Source organism: Cervus canadensis, chromosome 4 (assembly GCF_019320065.1).
Source record: "Cervus canadensis isolate Bull #8, Minnesota chromosome 4, ASM1932006v1, whole genome shotgun sequence".
Classification (NCBI taxonomy): domain Eukaryota; kingdom Metazoa; phylum Chordata; class Mammalia; order Artiodactyla; family Cervidae; genus Cervus; species Cervus canadensis.
This window is the reverse complement of record NC_057389.1, coordinates 30202158-30218120: the sequence shown is the minus strand read 5'-3', so window position 1 is coordinate 30218120 and position 15963 is coordinate 30202158. Positions and strand designations below refer to the sequence as shown.

At 38.8% G+C, this 15963-nt stretch overlaps 1 protein-coding gene across 1 annotated transcript in view; it reads left to right on the top strand.

Moving 5' to 3' along the window:
• The window catches only part of TENM2 (teneurin transmembrane protein 2), a 1360160-nt gene that overhangs the window by 681815 nt on the left and 662382 nt on the right, over window positions 1–15963 (top strand). The gene's annotated exons all lie outside the window — the stretch shown is intronic.

Here is a 15963-nt window from a genome sequence, read left to right as displayed (position 1 = left end):
ATGAAAGTTTTGGAATTAAGTTCCTAATAAACTTCGAAAGTCCAACAGCTGTGAGTAATTATGATACAAGCATATCAATCCATGTGCAAACAGATTTATTTGGTAAGCTCCAATCCTCTTGCTAACCCTTCACTGCAATAATTAAGCACACTCTAATGAGTTTGTGAGCAATTTCCATATGATTTTCCCCCTAATTATTATTTGAGTTGCCCATGTTTATAATACTTAGTAATATCCTTAAAGTATCAATGGTGAAGGCACAATTTTGACTGGTGTATTAATGTGTATGTTCTCATTCATATGCTAAATAAATGAGGGAAAAACATCTATTTAAAGGTCAGAATTTTTAAATGGATTTTTACGTATGTGTATGTTCACTTTTACATAGTTTTTTTTTAATACCCATAGAACCAGTGAGTAATTTTAGCTTAAATCAGTTCTTACTTTTCTCTGCCAAAAGATCTCTAAATTCTCATGGTGGCCTTTAAGACTCAAAAATGAAAATAATAATAAACATAAAATAAAAGAAGGTGTGGCATACAAAAAGGAAAATAAAATCAAAAAGATATTGATTGCACTTTGCTGTACAGCAGAAATTAATACAGCAATGTAAATCAACTATTCTTTAGTAAAGTAAATTTTTTAAAAAGCCCAGTTATATCTTTTAGATTAAGAAAAGATATTTATTGGACTGGCCTTGCCTTGATAGTCTTTGCTGACATCTCACAGGGCTGGACTGCAGTTATAACTATCTTATAGTTAAGTGCACCTTTCAGAAAACAGAGAACTAGGTAAATGCTGGATGTTTTATTACTTTATATAACAAGAACATTTTTATGATCATTTTAACTCTGTTTTTAATGGAAACACCCTCTAATGAAATTTTCAGCAGATGTCATTCAAATTAAGAAAAAAAAAACTCTAAATGAGAAACGATCAGGTTCTGGGTACCACTCAGACTTGGTCTCTTATCATTTGCTTACACTCCTGCCTCCAGGATACTGACCTTCTTCCTGTTTCTTGTAATTGCCAAGCCAGTTTGGAAAATAACATAAAAAGAATATATATGTTTAATATGTATGTTTAACTGGATCACTTTGCCATACAGCAGAAATTAGCATAACATTCTAAATCAACTATCCTTCAGTATGTGTTGTGCTTAATTAATAAGTCATGGCTGACTCTTTGTGACCCCATAGACTGTTAGCCCACCTGGCTCCTCTTTTCATGGGATTCTCCAGGTAAGAATGGGAGTGGGTTGCTATTTCCTCCTCGAGGGGATCTTCCTGACCCAGAGATCGAACCCACGACTCCTATGTTTCCTAATATAAAAGAATTAGTTGATTAATTTTTATAAAAGTTGAGCTGGTTTATATCTCAGGATCTTTTGCATTTAGTACATCCCTACCTGGTATATGCTTTCCCTGTCATTTTATGTAGCTGTCTCCCTTTTTAAACCCAAGAGTCCACTAAGATATCACTTCTTCACGGAGACCTTGACTCTTAGCTACAGTGATGCTTTAATGATATGGTTATTCTCCACCATCTTACTCAGTTTTATTTTACCTCTAAATATGATCACTATTTTATATGAGCTAGCCTGTGCACCTAGAATGTAAGCTTCATGGCATGTAGGGTCTCTTACTCAGCTCTTCATTTTCAGGGCCTAACACAGTGCCAGATGCATGGTAAATAATGAATACTTCTTCAGTGAACAACTAGATGAATAAATAAACCAACACAGGAAGGAAGGATCTCAGCTATCTGGTCTACCCCGTATTTTCTTGATGAGTGAATTTAAGTCTATTTGCATCTATGATTTGTCTCCAAGAGCTTGTTAAAGCAGACCTAGCTGATCGGTCCCCAGTTGCCTAATTGCTGACTCAGTGCACCATCATTTTGCCGCTTGCTTTTATTTTTGTCTATCTGGTTGTGCCTATTCACACCATGATATGTATATTTGTAAAATTTAAAGTTTTAAGATTTTGAATCAAAATCACATCAATTTAAATCCTTTCTATCTGTATGGACAAGTCACTTAACTGCCCAGGGCTTTGGCTATCTCATCTATAATATGATAATACATTAGCCATGCCAGTCGAGTGGTTGTCAGAACCAAGTAAGAGAAAATTGCAAAATGACTTGAAAAATGGAAAAATAGAGTTTGCAGTGATAACAATCAAGACCCAGGTGCCACTTAATTAAATTGTATAAAGGAGAACTTAATTCTCGGTATGTCTACTTTTGAATGGATTCAGATACTGAAATTCCATAGAAATTATAAAATGTATTCCTACCTATAGAGGAGAACAAAATAAATAGAAAAAAATAATTTCTCTAGATGCTGCTTCTTTCTTTTGAAAGAAAAAAAAAATGGGTCTGAAAAATTGGTTCTCAAATCAGTTTACCAGTATTATCTGAAAACTTGTCCAAAATACTATAAAATCTCCAGCAAACCTGAGACCTACTGAAGTGGATACCATGGGAATCAGCCAAACAATCTGTGTTATATCAAGCCCTCCAGGGAATGTTGATGCACACTCAACTTGAGAACTTCTGCGGTAAGTGATTTAATAAGGTACACATGATAGCTTTCAGAATTCTGCGTTCTTACTGTGTTAGATGGAGAAGGAAATGGCAAACCCTCCAGTATTCTTGCTGGAAAGTCTCATGGACAGAGGAGCACACCGCTAAGCAACTGAGCGCGCTGTGTCAGAACATGTGTTCATAGAAGTTCAGTATGAAACCCAAAAGTTAGATTTGCATCAGTGTGTGTCACCTACCTATTTCCATAACAGCAAATTCATAGAGCCAAATAAATCATGGAGAGCAGATTCCCATAATGCGATAGGAGATCAATCATTTATCACCAGCGTATCATGGCCGATTGCAGAAGGAGGTCTTTATAATTGCAAAGACACCCCTACCCATTAGGCAGTTCATTGAGGAAGTAAGGAATTTATCAAGATGGTTCAGAAAACAAACAAGTATTTTGTTTTTCTTAAAAAGACGGTCACTTTCTTTTCCTCCCAGAATTCTTGATGTTTCATCTCTCAAACAATTATTTTCAGGTTCATAAGGGAGCAGAACACACCCCCTATAACAATTTACTAAATATTATGAAGATAATAAATTTACTTTGCATCAGACTCAATTTCAATCATGAAACAGCTGGGTATTATAGTGGTATCTGTCTGCTTCACGTACTAGCCTGATGAACCTGGGCTAGTTTGCTAACTTCCCCAGAGCTTTGCCTTCCTCATCAGTGTAAAGGGGGAGTGGGTGATAAAACCAGCCTCAGACAGTTGTTACAAGGACTGAATAATATAGAGGGAAGACCTACCAGCATACCACTTGCCAATCCTGGCACAAAATGACACTCATTCACTGGTGGCTTCCCTTTTCCCTGATCTCTTTAGTAAAAAGCCATAAACGAGTCTTTTTCACACTTCACACCTTTTTCTCTTTGTCTGCACCCCAGATTTCCAACGAAGAAGGCAATGGCACCCCACTCCAGTACTCTTGCCTGGAAAATCCCATGGACAGAGGAGCCTGATAGGCTGCAGTCCATGGGGTCGCTACGAGTCAGACACAACTGAGCGACTTCACTTTCACTGTTCACTTTCATGCATTGGAGAAGGAAATGGCAACCCACTCCAGTGTTCTTGCCTGGAGAATCCCAGGGACGGGGCAGCCTGGTGGGCTGCTGTCTATGGGGTTGCACAGAGTCGGACACGACTGAAGCGACTTAGCAGCAGCAGCAGCAGACGTCCAAAATGTTATGTACTGAGAAAGTGAGGACACAATGATGTGAGAAGAGAGATATGATGGCAAAATACAGCAATTTAAGTCAGCATAGATAGTAATTTATAAAATGAGCTCCTTTCTGTTGCGATGACTGTACACAGTTGACCAGAAGACTTAAGGAGTTCTCTCAAAGATACATTAGTCATGTGAAAAGACTCCTTTTCAATTCCCATTCTTCATGTTCCCTACATCTATGTATGTCTCTACATACACACACTCTTGCACACCAAATTGAATCTACTGTGAGTTCATATTACCTATGAGATATGAAGCTATTGTGTATTATCATCCCCATGAAGTACCATACAAGTGTCACAGTTGGGCTTCATGTCAAAAGGTTCAAGATAGACAAAAACATGATAGAACCGTAAAAGAGTTGGACATACAGCATTGCTGAATGGAGGAGATACAGTGCTGAGAAAAAGTCAAGGAACTCAAAGAAGGGATCTAAGACTCATGTTCTTGATATCATTTGAGTTTGAATGTTAAGTTTGTGAGTATTATGCACTGTATGGAAGGAGCATGTGAGAAAGAGGTGAGGTCGGAGGGTCAAGGTCTTCTTTGGAGGGGAATGTTGGAAATCCTGCTTCTACAAGTAGGCCATGGGGTTTCATGCAAGATTCAGTAATGACATGGTGCTTGGTGCACAAGCTTAAGCCATCAGCATTCCCAGAGAAGATGTCCTAATGTATCACTGCAAAGTGTGATATTACTCTTTGATGACATTAAGGCAGAAATTCCTCTCTCAAACAGCCTGCCCTGCCATTAGTTTCAAACCATCTGTTCTTCCAGGTTATTTTCTCAACAGCTTTATTGATGTGTATTTTATATATCATTAAACTGTCCCATTTCTGTGTACAGATCAATGACCTTTAGTAACTTTACTAAAGATGTTAAAGTAACTTTACTATCACCATAAATAAATTTTAGGATATTTTTGCTGCCCCTTAGTAAGATTCCTCTTGCTGACTTACAGTTAATCCCCATTCCCACACCCAGCCCCATGTGACCACTCATCCACTTTCTGCCTCTATAAATCTGCCTTTTCTGGGTGTATCAGTGGAATCATACAGTATGTGGTCTCTTGTGTCTGACTTGCTTCACTTGGCATAATCTTTGTGAGGTTCATCCAGGATCCAGCCTATGTCAGTAGTTCATTCCTCTCTATTGCTTAGCAGCTTATTAACAGCTTCTGTTAAGCCTTTTTAAAGGCTTATGTTTACTTATTGATAGATATTCAAAAACTGGAGGGAAGACTCATTTCCAATGAAAAGCAAGGTAGATCCAGAGTTAGAGTAGGATTTTATTCTCTAGATCTCATGTAATGTGGCTGATTATACTTTCTCATTCATTTGTCCCTCTTGTAAAGAAAATACCATGTCAAGTGTTGCACTTTTAAAAAAATAACTTCCCACCAGACTATTCAAACCCAGAATGGTGAAAATATAATAGCAATTTCTGGCAAACTGTTTGGGAGAAAAAAAGTGCCAGGCATTCATTTGGAGAGTGCTGTGATGCAAATATGTGTTAAGTAATGTAATAGAGTTAAGAATTATCATAGTATTAAGATGAGTCATAGGAATCTGAAAATAAGTGGAAGATTCATTACTTTTAATATTTGAAAGTAAATTAATTCCGTTTCTCATAGTTTCGTTGATTTCATTTTCTTTCATATTCTAATATCGTGTCAGAGAGATTGCTGCAATATTTACATATTGTCTTTGCTGCCTGCAATATAGTTACCCTCTCAAATTATCCACCTGAATCCATTTAATTTCATAATGGGTTTCTTTGGAAGTTGAGTTGTGGAACGTCATAAATGTTCAGGGAAAGCGTGCCACTGTGGACTCAGAAATTATATAAAAATGCTTCCATACACATGCTAAATAAAAACGGCTCACATAAAGTTTATTAACTAAACAAATTAAACCAGCCTGGTAATGGGTGTTTCACATGAAATTCCTAGAGCAGTATCGATGGGCTTTGTAAACCTGAGATTTGAGCTCATGTTTGGCTCACATCATAACTGAGAACTGAAACTGGCTTTTCCCAGTTTCTTTTCTAAGTGGGGGCAAAGGCTGTCTTCCTTTCTCTGGGGTGGGAAAAGTCTTACCAAGGGTAGGATGGATTTCCAGACTCGAACAATTCCAGAGGATTATAGAAAGGGTCGGAAAAGGAAATAGCAACCCACTCCAGTACTCTTGCCTGAAAAATCCATGAACGGAGGAGCCTGGTAGGCTACAGTCCATGGGGTCACAAAGAGTCGGACACGGCTAAGCAACTAACACATACACACACATAGAAAGGGTCAGGAGGTAGGTGTGTGGTGCCCAAACATTAATAGTAAGTGCAGAGTTATGCATTCAATAAATGGAAGCTACTGTTATGTATGTGTACTATAGATGTTGGGAAGATTCGATAAGATAAATGCTTTATGATGTAGCTTATATCATTACTCCATTTGGCAAATGGAGGCTCAAAGAGGTTACGAAACTTGTCCAAAATCACTCTGCTAGTGTCACTTTATGCTAAAGTATTTCTCAAAATGGCAATCAGACCTGCCCTTCCCCACCCCTCTGGTTCCTCAGCTACATTAAGAAGTCAAAGAACCTTTAAGGTCTCCATTTATTAATCTAAAGAATGAGAGGTTCATTCTATACCAGGGTCCTTTTCTTGAGCAGAATCATATTTTCTTTTTCCTACTGTTTTAAAATGACATTCTCATGGCTGGGAGAAGGGAGTAACCATTGTAAATTGCTCATTGGGATGGAAAGAGGTGCCAGCAGTGAGGGAAAAAGCAATGTTGAAACATGCAGGAAGGGTAGAGAAGAAAGATGGTGGTGATGACCAGCATCGCTCGGGACTAGGGCTATTATAATTGCCACAGGAAGTCATAACAGGCACCAATCAAATCAAGCTTGTCAATCAATCAGAAAACCCCCCTCAGTCTCTGACGCTTCTCTGATGCTCTTCACGGGAATAACTTGTGTGTTTTTCTTCTTTTGTCAGGAACATGTAATTTCAAAAGCAGAGATTTTTTTTTTTAAAGTAAACATGAAAGATTAAAAGGAGATAGACAATGGAGCTTTTAAAGAATGCTTTCATAAGCCCTTCAGTGGATGTTATCCAGTAAGTAAGTTTCACAGTATGTTATCAATGTTAGTTTAGAGAAAGAAAGGTCAAAAAATTAAACTTTGATATCTTTATCTTTTCACAAAGGTTATTCCTGAAGGAGCTATATGTAAAAAGAAAAACAAAAAAAGAATATATATTATAGCAACAACAACAAAAAATCCTTTCCTGTTTTCATTCCAAGTAATGGGTTTCACCTCATAGCTATTCTTTTCTGCACAAGGTTCATGTTATTATCCTTGGGTATTATTTTCTGATGGTATCAGGCATAGTGGGTCATTATCGAAGAGCTGGCTTATTTCTGGAAGATGTTATTAAATGTTGTGGAGGTATGGTTATTTCCATTAAAATGCCAGAAGAAAGGAAAAATGTGGAAAATCTAGGGGTAGTTCTGAGGAAACCAAGCTGCACCTTAGAAAATGAGATACTTTGGTATTAAAACTTTTGATATTTTGGGGGTTAGCCTGCTCCATACAGTTACACAAAGGCTGAGACAGGAGCCACAAATTCAGGGTTGTACTGGAGCTAAACTGGAGACATAAATGAGTGAACCAGGCTGATTGGTGACAGACACGGGAGCATTAAAAGCATTCCATATTTCCCTTCACCCTGTGATGAGAATGTAATAGCGCAAGTGAAAAGTTAAAAAGTAACAGATATTCAGCCTCAGTGTCAAGGCATCTAATTGTGAAAGGAAAGACACTGGCAAGCCAAATGACTCATGAAGGGCACAGCTGTAATTCAACTCAAGCCAGTAGCTCCTTCGATATTTTGAAAATCTGGGTCAAAATCCAGAGGAGGATAAGGGTTACATGTAGTTGAAGAGAAAGAAAGGAGAAATTTAGAAGTCCTTTCATGCCTGGATAGGATATAGAGATATGAGATGATTTCTCAATGTCATGTCTTAGAGACACTATGGCACTCTCAAAGAGTTCCAAGAGTTGGGATGTAATAATATATAGAAAAATGGGATGTTGGCAAATTAATCTGAAGGTGTCTTGTTCAGTGGTTTGAAATACAGAAACCAGTCCTGGGAAGTTACAATCTGCAGAGGAGTCATAAGGACTGAAATTTGCATAGTAGCATTGGAAATTACCAGACTGATGGGAAGTTGGTAGAGCTGATGGATCTAGAATGAAGATTAATGTCCAGGAATGAATAGCTGTTGACAGAGACTCTCAGGAAAGATGCTGACTCTACCGTCAACATCGGACCATGAGGAAAGGAGCATGTTTCAAAAGGAAGAGGCTGAGATACTGAATTATTTCACATGGGCAGCATTCCCAGGGACAGAAACAGAAACTAGAAGTGCGCATCTGTCCTGCAAGTGCCCCCTTGTCTGATCTGCTTTTGTAGGAATTGCTTCTAGGTTCAGTTTTAGATCTTTAGACCTAAGATACTGGCAGAAGCCTTCCCAGTTTAGAAACTTGAGCCCTATTCTGACTTCTCTCATTTTTCTCCTACATTCAATCCTTGGGTCCATTTTGACTGCAAGTCACCTTGGACTTTGTTTCAGCTTCACAAAATCTGTAAAAGTTTGGGCTAGAGATAGTCTCTGTCCAAAAATCAGTCACCAGGATCTGCTTTGGTTCAGCCACGTGTGTACATACCTGTGTGGAAAACCACAGCAACTAACCAGTGGTGTGAATGAAAGCAGGAGGAACCACACTAGTCTAGCACATTTCAGAGTGTCACAGAAAGGGGACTTCCCTGGCAGTCCAGTGGTTAAGACCCCATGTTTCCAACACAAGGGCTGCAGGTTCAATCCCTGGTTGGGAAAATAAGATCCCACATGCTGTGCAGTACAGCAAAAAATAAAAACAAAAAGTGCCTTAGTAACTCTATCACACACACAATGGCCCACTCTCACAGAGACTGACCCGCTCTGGCAGACTTGTCTGCAGCTCCTGGCTTAGGCAAATTATTGAAAACCATGATGTGATACTCTTGCCTTTCATACTATAAAAGTATACACTGTGCCCACAATATTTAAAAAAAAAAAATACAGTAATTAGGAATTCTAGTTTGATGATATGCAGAAAAGGGGATCTAAAGTTTGTTTATCATCTACTCTGCACCAAGCACTGCCCAGCCCAGTTTTCTTTATCATAGTGACCCTGTTTTGGAACGTGTCCCAGCAATGGGGACAACAGGATTAAGTATTAGAGACCTAGACCATCCTAGGAAATCTGAACCATATGGTCACGTACCTGCACCTTCCTCTTTTTCTTCTAACAGAGCCTGAAAACTCCAGCAAGTGATTTGGAAGTCTGTTTGATGTTGCTCTCTAGTGAGAAGCAATGCGACTGTTCACTTACTGCAGTCGGATGGATATCTGTCTGGGAAAGAGGGCGGAGGGTGGAAGGGGTGCTGGGGGACCCCTCACCACAGGCTTTGATCTTTCTTGACTCCTCCTGGGATGGCTCACCTTTTGATGTTGGGAATCAGTTAATTACTAGCCGAAATTGGTTTGAGGGACTAGGAAACAGTCTGAAGGCTCTTTTCTCAAACAGCCTGTACTTTGATCTGAGGAACTTTAAGGCAACTTTCCAGGGCATCTCAAGCAAATGAAAAGGGCTCAGTCTGTGGCCCCTCCCTAGCTGCAGTCCCGATTTTGATCCTCTTATTCTACTCTCGTACCATCCTTATTTAGCAGACCTCTTCTCCTTCTGAGCCCTTGTGATTTCATCTGTAGAAAAGGATGACTTTAGGAGCAATTGTTAAGGGTCTTTCATACTGCAGAGCACATACAACTTGCTAATTCCCTCCTTAGATCGTAATTTGAAACTCCCATCTCTCTTTCCATCCCTAACTCTTGGTAAACTCCACCTTGAATGGCTCCTGCAACACAATCTTGATTTGTAAGACAGTATATTAAATTAATGGGTTGGGAGTCAAATTTCCTGCCCTTTCCTTTGTTGATGCAAGTTAACATCCTCCGGGTTGACCTGGAAGGCTGAGAAATGCTCTGGGGTTTGATGGGCAGGTGGTGCTAGAGAACTCAGCTCTCCTTTCTCTTCCAAACAAGGCAACACAAGCTGGCACCTTGCCTAGTCATCCAATTCTCCTAATGAACACATCTCCCTAGTCTGAGGCCCCTGCATTGTGACCGTGCCACAGGGCTGACAAAGAGATAATTTTCAGTGTTCAGGAAAAAAAAAAAAAAGGCACGTGCAGAAACCTTCTGAGAGTGTGTTTTGTTCTAATGTCACGGCCCATTATGGCATTTTAATTTTAATTGCATCTGAAACCCATTTAAAGAGGTGGACTTGGAAAACATAGGCAGGAGTGATCTGGATGTGTCTTAGAGGAGCCTGGTTGTTACCTGTGCTGTCATCATCAGACCTGAAGGATGCGAACATGGTATTAAGTATCTAAGCACATGTGATATAGTTGATCCTCTTGTATATAAATCCCTTGTTCTTATATAAGTGGTAGATTCCTATCAAAGTATCTCAGGCAACAGAGTACTGTTCAGTATTCAAAGATAAAATATGCATTCCTATGCATGGGCATTTTCTACTTTTTCAAATGGAAATTAAGCCATATAGATAAACCACCCATACCTGGAGACTCTAGAATTACTCATTTAGAAGAAAGATGAATACGTATTTTTGTTTTGTTTTTTCTTTATTCTCATCCCCATCATGGGAGGTGGCCCATACTTCAAAGAGCTTTAGGACTTCCTGACCTTCTGTAAGTAATAATGAAAGTCCCCAAGGCCAGAGAAATGAAACCACAGGGTCTTTTTCCATAAAATAAATTGTGTTCCCTAGTCTCAATATCTCTACCCTTCTGTGAGAAGCAGGTTTCCCAATTGAAATAATTTCCACATTGCTTTGACTCTCTCCCACTGTGGTCCCTTCCTCATTTAGCAGGCTTCGTTCTATGTGCATAATTGGGAATTAATTTTCTAATTAGGTTTTTCACATTTATGAAGTTGTTTGATGGGGTGTCTGTTCTTATAACATGGCCTAAAGGCTAAAGTAGAGGTAATAATTCTTTTTTTCTGGCTTTGCCCCTAATTCAGCTAAGGTTCCTAGGAAATATATTTAACTTTTATGAGATCCTGGTAATACATCTTTAATGCTGATCTACCTTTGAAAGGTTGTTAGGAATGTGCTAACGAAGGCTTTAAGACTCGTTACAGTACAGTTGGCTTTATTAGTAATGGTTCTCAAATGAAGCCATTTCTTTTGCAACATTAAAGGTATTTAGAAAACCAAGATCAACAACAGTTTCAGAAAGTAAAACCAGATGATTCTGGGAGGCAAAATAACATTGAATTGACATTTGAATGAGGTATAAGCAGTAAGGGTATGTCATCTGAATTTTCTGTGATTTGCCACAATGGTTTCATAGGTAGAGAACTTGATAGTCTGCAGCTCATGGATCAGATCATGTCAGATCCGTAAAGGCAAACAAGTATAAGCAAAACCATTAAAATAGTCTATTTGCTTGCTAACCATTAGACTTAGAAGTAAAAAAGAAATCTTGGTGTCACAACTTTTTCACATAGTGGAGAAGATCATGTTGCTTATTATTATGGGTATAAATAAAGTGTTTATGAAAACTAGAGGCATTACCATTGGAGAATGACAAAAGAGCATCCCCATTTCATAGGAAATCCGTGTCATTCACCCTCCTTGAATTTGGCTCCAAAAAAAAAAAAAAAACCGGATATTCCTCAGTTCAGTTCAGTTCAGTCGCTCAGTCGTGTCCGACTCTTTGCGACCCCATGAATCACAGCACGTTAGGCCTCCCTGTCCATCACCAACTCCCGGAGTTTACTCAGACTCATGCCCATCGAGTCAGTGATGCCATCCGGCCATCTCATCCTCTGTCATCCCCTTCTCCTCTTGCCCCCAATCCCTCCCAGCATCAGGGTCTTTTCCAATGAATCAACTCTTTGCATGAGGCCAAAGTATTGGAGTTTCAGCTTCAGCATCAGTCCTTCCAATAAACACCCAGGACTGATCTCCTTCAGGATGGACTGATTGGATCTCCTTGCAGTCCAAGGGACTCTCAAGAGTCTTCTCCAACACCACCGTTCAAAAGCATCAATTTTTTGGCACTCAGCTTTCTTCACAGTCCAGCTCTCACATCCATACATGACCACTGGAAAAACCATAGCCTTGACCAGACGGACCTTTGTTGGCAAAGTAATGTCTCTGCTTTTTAATATGCTATCTAGTTTGGTCATAACTTTCCTTCCAAGGAGTAAGTGTCTTTTAATTTCATGGCTGCACTCACCATCGGCAGTGATTTTGGAGCCCCAAAATTAAAGTCTGACACTGTTTCCACTGTCTCCCCATCTATTTCCCATGAGGATATTCCTCAGGACCCTCCAAATAAGAACCACCTCTCACATAATTTCCTTTGCACATCAGTATCTTCACTTGCATGTATGTATTTGCATATATGTCAGGGTCAAGCAGAAACAAAGTATAATGCTGGATATGTGATGATTTTAATGGTATGTGATAGTCTCAGAAAAAAATATTTTTCTGACTCTGGGCCAATTTTACTCTATCATCTGGGTTGTCTTCTAGGTCCATTTATCTTCTGAACTCATGACTCTCTAAAAGTTCCCACTTTACAGCTGCAGCTGTAGTTAAGTTAACCAACTTAAGATCTAGTTAAGTTTCTGCATAGAAAATGCCACGTGATAGAATGGGAAAGTCGTTCTACCACTCAGGATGCAGGAGTCCTGGTCGCTGTGTTGACCTCTAATACTACATGTCTGTCATGATCGTGGACAAGTTATCTAAGCTCTTTGTTCCAGTAGATGTCAAATAAAGAGGTCCTTTCTGTTCTTATTGCACTTAGCCTCCAACTTGTTGTTTACCACATGTATTACCCAAGGATATCTTGGTCAGTCCAACTTTTTAAAAAATTATCCAGTTAGCATAGCAGTTAAGAGTAGAGGATTCAGGCATTGCCTTTGGGTGTCATCACTGCCTCTTCTCCCCAGCTACTTAATTATCTCAGTCTCAGTTCTGCAGCTGTAACTTGAACTGCCGATCATATTTCACTGATCCTTTTCTCTTCCCCTGCTGTCTCCTCCTCCTCCTTTCAGTGCTGAATGGTAGATTTTTGTTCTGATTAATTTTGTTTTAAAGATCTAGAAAAAGAACTAGGAGGAGCATCCTGATCAACTGGCCTAGATTAACAGTTAGGAATCAAGGATCATAGAGATATCTCTTGGTCTAGCAGTTGTCTGACCTTAGTCTCACTCTATCCAACACCCAAAGTCTTTTCAGAATTTAAAGTAAAACTCACCCTCCCTTTGTTCTAACATCACTCATGGTTTCTCACTGTACTATATTTAGAATAAAATCCCAACTCTACCATATTTAATGGTAATGTTTGACTTTGGACCCCTTCTTTTCTTTCTCTTTCTTTTGACCATGTGCATCCTCTTCTACAGTTTCAGCCTCCTCTTCATCTTCCTTCAGGAGGAGAAGACTCTAGCCCCCAAATCTGTGCTGACTTCACACTTGCATTTCTAATGGCTAGTGGAATTTATTTCCCTTTAATTCTGGTCAGTGTGTCTGAGTTGTCATTCATTATATTCTTCCACAAACCACCAAGCAGCTGTGGTTTCTGACTTCTGTTAATGGCACCTCTGTTGCTATAGGCAACCAGATTCACCATCTCATTCCTTTTGACTTCTCACCCTCACTCTCTCCCTTTAATTGTTGACCAGATTTTGTATTTCTACCATTATGTGTACTTCCCCTTTCCTCAGGCCATTATTATTACTCAAATCAGGTCCTCAGGAATACTGAAATAGCATCTCAGGGACTGAAATAGGGAAATAACTTCCCAACAGGTCATCAACCTCTCCCTCTTTTCTCTCTCTCTCATTCTAGGTTATAAAACTGCTGTGAAATTAATTTATATTCTGGAAATACGGTTCTGACCATTTGGTGTCCATGCTTTCAAACATTTGTGAGCCATATAGTAAAATCTAAATTTTTTAGCCTGACTTTCAAAATCCTATATGATATGACCCTAACTACTTTTCTAGGCTAGTTTTCTACTTTTCATTTATTATTCTATTCATTAATCTCTTTATTTTTGCAAAAAATATCAATATTGAGGACCAAAAATAGGGAATATCCCAAAGAGACAAAAGTACAAATGTGGAATTTTCAGTCTCATTTTCAGTCCTTCAGAGAAAGACTAAACACAAACACACATACCACACACACACTGTATAATGGAAGCAAAGAATTTGACTAAAACAATAAAGAGGGATTTCTATATATTTAAGTAACTTGAATATATCTTATACTTGACCACAGTTGGATAATTTAGTAATTCTGAATACTGCCTAGTATTTTCTGCCTATTTTTCTTTGCTTATGTTCCCTCTTCTCAGAATGTCATTTTTCCTAGTAATCAATATCTGATCCATATTTAAAGGCATATTTATTGAAGCCCAATTTTATTGCTCCTCCAGTGTTACTTTCTCTGGCTCCCCCCCCTTCCAGGCCTTCAACCCAGTCCTTGGTCCAGAGATGGGTCATGTGACCTTGGGCTTAGCCAATCAATTAAGCTACATTTCTCTGCTCATGAAGATTGGCTCCAAAATGGCATTTGATTTAAGCTAAGCAAAGAGCTTATCTGAGGGATTTTTAAAGAAACCACTGGGAAACAGTCTTCATATATTCCTGTTGGATTTCAACTTGAGAGGATAGAAAATCTAGAGTTACCAGAGCCGTCTTATCTGTTGGAGAGTGGCGTCAACCAAGAAGGAGATTGGGAAAAAGAAACTCATTCTCACTAAGATCTTATGAGCACCCCAAACCAAATCATACCACATTCCCAGAATGGTTAGTTACATAAACCAGTCATTTTCCCTCTTGCTTAAGTCAGAATTGTGTTTTCCAAAAGAAGAAAAACACAAACAATACCACCAACCAATCTCAAATACTACTAATTTCACTGAACATTTATTAATATACTACTCCTTTCACTGAACCTTTATTAACATTCCCAATTCAACACAGTATCTCTCTACCATCAATCATTTTCTTTCTCAATTTTGATACATATTTTATTCATCCTTATTTTAAGATCCTTTATGAACTTGTCTTGACCCCTACCAGATATGAATCGAAGAGCTCTTAATTGGTCTGGCAAATGGGGCCCAAAGTAAGATGTGTTAAGTAAGGTGCCTCTGGTGCAATATTTAAGGAAGCACTCACACTCAAGTGCTCACTCTGCACTCCTATGAAGGGAGAGAGAATGTATACCTCCTTAAATTTTGCTCCCTGTGCGCTTAACTCACCGCATTCTAGTTCTGACTCTGCTAACAGAGTAACTACTTAATAAGCTTTAGGCAAATTCAAGAGACTTCCAAATTTTGCATGAGATTGGGAATTATCCAGCATCACATTTATTTTTCAGCATTATACTCATTTGACAAGCCTGTTCCACTTTTTTTTTAACCTTTACCGCTTCATCTTGCAGTCATTTGTCAATATACAATGATTTTAGGGAGAGTCTGTTGATGACATGACTCAAAAAACCTCTGAATAATATTTGCCAGCAAGGAAGTGAAGCAATAACTCTACTAAGTGACACATTCAGAAATAACATGGAATAAGGGATAGAGGATTGAATTTTTACTCGCTTATATTTTCATAGCTCGGTGTCTGTTGTGGAGCCAGAATTATACAACTCATTATCTGGGTCAATCTCATGAGCCATTCTGTCAGCACAGATGTGCTACTTTTACACTAGAATTCTCGGCGGTAAAGTCGATTTCAAGCTGGCACCTATTATTAATAAAAGTGTTAAATAAATCAATTAGAGAAAAAACAATGAAATCGATGAAGCCTGTGCAGCAAGCACAATAAGCTGCAAACAGATCTTCATTTTATATGGAATTTTGTTGATTATTTAAAATTGTGGGAGGTCAGTAGCCTCTCTGTGTTTGTGCTGGTATTGGCTCATTGGTTGTAAGCAACAGAAACTGACTCCAAATAAAAGAAATGTTTCAGAAAGTAACATC